Here is a 6,000-nt window from a genome sequence, read left to right as displayed (position 1 = left end):
AAATTGCTCATACACAATGGTCGATACTTGTCCAGAGTCTCAGCTCCGTCCACTTTAGGGATCAGAATTAGGAAATTGTTGTTAACACCTTTAAGCATACGACTAGTCCTGAAGAAAGCTTTCCACCGCATTACAAACATCACCTTCCACAATGCTCCAACACTTCCTGAAAAAAATTCCACAGAAGCCGTCTGGGCCAGGCGAGCTTTCAGGATCAAGCGCCCAGACCGCCTTCATGATCTCTGCATTACCAGGAAGAGAGTCTAGATGAAATATGTCTACTTGTTGGAGAACCCTCAGAATGCTGTCCAAAAGATCAAGATGATCGACAGTAGGAGCATTTTTGTGAAATCCCTCATAGAATTCCACAATATACTCACCCAAATTAGTTTGCCCTTCCACAATCAACCCATCCTGTTTTTTGAGGGATCGGATAGTATTTCTATTTCTTTGCATTTTAGCAGATAGATGGAAAAACTTAGAATTTCTGTCCCCATAAGTCAACCACCTGAGTCTCGCCTTTTCTGCCCAAAGATTTTCATGGTTATCTTGCGCCTTGAGAAGAGCCGTTTTAGCATCAGCCTCCATTCGGGACAGTTGATCCGACATCCCATTACTGTCAATCTCCTCCTGCACGTGGGTGAGATTTTTCTTTGCCTCGTCGAGATCCCTTTCAAAATGGGGAAAGGTCAGTTTCGCCCAACCTTTTAACGCCCCTTTGAGCCTCTTGAGCTTAGACATTAGGGATAAAATAGGTGACCCTGGAACCCACTCCACCTAGGATTCAGCTACAACCTTGTTGAAGTCCTCATGATCTGTCCAAAAATTATTAAATCGAAAGGGGCAATTTGAAGGGCGCTGGCTACTACTTGAGACCACAAGTAGAGGGGAGTGGTCAGAGGCAAACCGAGGAAGGACCTGTTGAGAACAGTCCTGAAAAAAGGATATCCATTCTTCGTTACAAAAACCTCTATCCAGAACAGCACAGACATTACCTCGGCATCGATTGTTTGTCCAGGTGAATTTCCTGCCCATTGAGGGCATCTGAGATAAAAGACATGTGTCAACCATGGCTCCAAATTCCACTGCTGATCCCAAACTAAAATTTCCTGGGCCACGTTTCTCATGAGATTGAAGGCATGCATTAAAGTCACCAATAACAGTCCAAGGAGTAGGAGTTTGAGGAGTATCGGCCACCAAATCCAGCCATAAAGCTCTTCGCCCCGCCCTAAAGCTGCTAGCATGAACAAAGGAAATCTAGATATGGCTTAGACCCCAATCCAAAGCAATTGTAACATGCTGTTCAGACTCAGAAACAGAAATAGGGACCTTCAAATTTCTTCTCCACAGGATCCATAGATTTGGAATCATATTGAGCCTATTGTTATGAATAAAATCACTGTAAAAGCCCAGTTTATTAAAAAACAAATTGGGAAAGTCACAGGTACCTATCATCGGTTCTGCGATACACAGAAGGTCTGGATCCTTCTGAATAATCAACTCTCTCAAGGCCTGTCTTCTGACCGCCTTTTTGATACCCCTAATATTCCAGAAAAGGACCTTCATCAAATCACTTCTTTGTGGCATCCAGATGACCAAACATTGAAGTCTGCCCCAGCATTCCACCTTCATGCGCAGGTCTATTAGAGTTATCTTCCACACCTCGAAGAAAACTGTTAATTGCTGTCACTTCTTGGTGTTGGACTATCACCCTTCCTCCCACAATATGTGATGGAGACAAGTTTGAAACAACATGCTCAGGGCCCTCCCATTCATGGTCGCGTCCTCCTCTGCCAGCGTGAGTCTTCCGGCAGCCTCCCCGTCTGCCAATGTTCACTGCTCTGTTCTTACGAGGCCTGAGAGTACGAGGCACAGGGGCCCTACCTGTGTTAGAAGCCTCAATCTCAGCGCCTTTCTGGTTGCTGTCTTCCCTGAAAGGACGAGAGTCATGTTCGGACAAGGAGCTTGCAGAATCTGCTGGGTCGGATCCATATTCAGTTCCGCCCAATGGGTTGTCCTCCATAGGATGGTCAACAAGTTGCTGGTCAACCTCGCTAGATGGAGGATTGCACTGCCCATGGGGTGAGATGGCCTCAGAGCCGTTATCTTCCACTGAGTACTCCTTAGAACTTCCTTCAAAAAGTTGATTTGGAATGATCCCATTGCCACTTGGCAGATTCCCTTCCTTCTCAGAATTGTCTTCCAAGGGAAGGACGATTTCAAGATTGCCATATATGCTATTAGGCGTAGACTGTCTTAAAATAGCCGCTCTTGAGAAGGAAAGAGATCCGTGCATTGGCTGGGCGGAGGATCTTCCAGCATTACTCACCATCTCCGCCGCATCGCCGCCCTGCCAGGGGCCTTCATCCTGTCTTCCACCTTCTTCTTCACCAAACGTCTCACCATCTATGTGTCCTTCACGGTGCTGCACCTCTCTATTTGGTGCTTTCTGATGGCGGCAATATTGCACATTATGACCCATTCTCTTACAATACCCGCACCTAAGCATGCCATCTTCATAGGTAATAATCTGTTTGAACCAGAAAATTTCCCCCGTTCCTGGTTGTCGTCTCTCCACTTGAATCTCCTCAAGCCTGCTTGCTCCCATTTCGATCTCCACTTGGACCCGAGCAAAAGATCCCATGGAAGCCGCTCGAGTACATCTATCTAGCGCAACAGGTCTCCCAACAGCCTTGGCCATAGTGAGTAGGATCTTCTCATGCCAATATTCAAGAGGCAAATAGGGGAATCTGATCCATACGAGCTTAGTATTGATATTCTTCGCATGCACATCAAAGTCAGGCTTCCATCGCTGGAAACGGAGAACGTGACCAGCGACTCTTGTAAGGCTCCTTCGCCACAGTGCTGCCATGTCTCCTTCCTTTTCAAATTTGAAGAGGATGTAACCCTTCCCCATCGGAGCCATCTTCACACCGCCTTTGAGGTTCCAGGTTTCTCTCGCTTCCTTGCGGATGTCATCCATAGATATGAATTTGAAATTTGCTCTGCCAATCAAGGCAAATCGGAACCCCTGGAGTCGTTCCTCATAGGCATCTTGAGGAACTATTATCTTTGTATCAGTGCCCGCATGAATGGGGTCTGGCAAACTATCCACATCCGGCAAAGCTCTCCCCACCACGGAAGAATAAGAGCGTCTCCCTTCGTCTCCAGCAGGAACCTTTGGGAGACCCTCCTCAGCCACATCCTGCTCAGCCGAGAATGGTTCATTCATAGGATGCTTAGGCAAGGATTCACCCTCCTTCTCCATTACCTGAGGTTTTAGGAAGTCAGTGATCAATGCCTGTCTGCCTCGATCTGGAGGCCACCCACCCTTCGGACCCTGGCTGATTTCCTCTCCAGTCTCCTCCATCTCAGATTTTTCCACCCCAAATTCAACAGCTTGAGTTTGACACTAACTAGGTTATGATCCCAGGCATTCCTACCGACATCTCATCTAATAGATGTCAACTCAATCCGAAGGAAATTATACAAAAACCTTACGAAATTATTATGAAACTACGTGACTAATAATGCTTCCATTGATTTCCTTGTTCACTATACAAAACTAGTTGTATAGTTAAATGAATGATTGGATAATAGGGTTCATTTTGTGATTTCAATATTAGTTATCTTCTCAGTAATTTGTTTTCCATTAGTTTCAATATTAGTTATCTTTTCTTTTCAAACGATAAACCATGATTTAATCATAAATTTAAAGTGTGTTTTTCGTCAAATCTTGTCACTATAAGTTAAGAATGTAAAGTTTCATTATAGTTCAAGTCCAATAATAAACCGATCTAAATCATTATTAACCCGATATTGAAAAACCGAAATAAATCAAAATCAAACAGGACCAAATCGAAATTGACCAAAAACTGAAGTTCCTTAACAGATTGGTTTTGGTCTCCTTCATTCCTAGATCAAAACCGATTCAACCCGACCAATTAACACCCCTAATTTTCTAGAATCTTCTTATCTGCTGATGACAATATCAAAAGTGAATAAGTTGATCTTTTATTTTTTATATAAGGCTGTTCTCTTAGCCGTAATATCATTTTATTTATTCTTTAATAATAAATTTCATTACTGATCTTAAGTTAAAAAATAAAAATAATAATTAATTAATTAATTAATAGTCTCAATCTTTTGCGACCCAGAATCCATTGCAGAAGGGAACCTATGGGCCATCGGGCATAACCAAAAGCCTGAAATGATTGTCGTTTTACTCATAATTATAATAAGGCACGTTCCCATGCACGTGATGTAATCATTTTTTTTTTCTGCTATTGTAAAAAAGTATCACATATGTAAGTTTGTAAAAATTAATTTGATTTGGCTTTTTTTTCTTGTTCAGGTGAAATGTGAGATGGGAAATAAATTCTTTAATAACCTCCAAACCTAACTCTCGTTCCAAAATTAAATATGGCTAGTTGCGTTTTCTACGCTCAAATATAGATGGACGGGAAAAGATCTCTTTGCCTTCTGACCCCAGCATTAGTTATTGCTTATGCTTACTCATTCTTTACCACAAAAAAAAAAAAAAGTCTATGTTTACCCATTCATTAGCCCGCATATTGGCATAGTAGCCTCACGATCATGAATGTTTTATTTCGTATTAAATATAGTCATTACACTTGCGCCCATAGGACTTATGTATTCTCTTTGTTTTTTGGGTTAAAAACCAGAATTTGTATTAAGAAAGATGAGAAAAAAAGAAATTACATCTGAAAAAATATTTTAATTCCCCATCTTTGGCATTGCCATCAGCAGAGGAAATAGAATCTACAAATAACTGAAGCGAAAAGTAGGCCTGAATTTCGCATCATGAGCAATCTCAATTCTAAAAACATGATTAAAAGTTTCAATATCCAAACCACAAAAGTTGCATTTAGAAACAATTGGAACTCCCTTTCCAGATATGATATCATCTGTTGGCAATTTCCTATGCATAAGCCGCCATCCAAAAACTAATTGCCTAGGCTGCAATGATTTCCCCTAAACAAGAGAAAACTAGAGAATATTTGGATTATGACTTCTAATCTCATTCCAAGAAGAGAAGGAGGATAATTCACCTGAAATGGTTCCACTCCAAGTACACTTGTCTTCCAAGTATAACTGAGGGAGTCTGATCAGGTATGTTGCAAAGAAAGAATTCCTTAGACTATTCGAACTCTTTGAGCAACTAGAAGAATGCAATAGCTTGGATTGACCACATTTCAAACTTAGTAATCCCTTTTAATTATACAGTCTTTCATGTAATATAATATTTACTTTATTTCTAGCAAAAAAAAATACTATCCATTTTATAGCATTCTAGTTAGGGATGTAAATTGATGGTAAAAAAATTTGTATTCAAGTGGTGTTTGTCTCTGTTGTTCTAGAAAATATCCGAATCCATTTGATAACTAATCGGAAACAAATAAGGAGATTTCAATTTCAATCTGGTCCGTTTAGATTCAATTACAAAAATATAATAAAATACTAGCTTTACAAGTAATATTTCATAGGTAAGGGGATTTCTGCCCAGCTGCGTGGCCCCTGTGTCAGCTTTTATTTAACCTAGGATCTTTAAGGGTAATGGCCTACGATTTAGGATTTTCGTTTTCTCAAAAATATATATCGACTTTCATTGGGTTGGACAGACTTGAATAAATGAATTAACTCGGTTGAGTTGAACCTAAAAGACTTTCATTGCATCCTTCAAGAGTTGTAGCTTTCCCCAACTTGCGATTTTCTGTTTCCCTGTGTTTGATTCACTTGGTTCCACAACTAGAAGAGTGTGTAATTTAACTCCTGATTCAACACTTCCCCGAGGCTACATCACTTTCGAATGTAATAATTAATAAATAATTATTTTAAGAGCATTTGTAAACTCTTCACGAAATTACCATTGAGCTCAGGATTTGGTCCAATTATATTCATACAATTCTCCTAAGATATTTTTCAATTTGTGAAGTGGATTCCTTGTTTAGTATCTCTTCTGTTCAAAAATAAACATTG

This window comes from Macadamia integrifolia, chromosome 2 (genome assembly GCF_013358625.1).
Source record: "Macadamia integrifolia cultivar HAES 741 chromosome 2, SCU_Mint_v3, whole genome shotgun sequence".
In the NCBI taxonomy this organism is placed as follows: domain Eukaryota; kingdom Viridiplantae; phylum Streptophyta; class Magnoliopsida; order Proteales; family Proteaceae; genus Macadamia; species Macadamia integrifolia.
Note: the sequence above shows the minus strand (reverse complement) of the source record.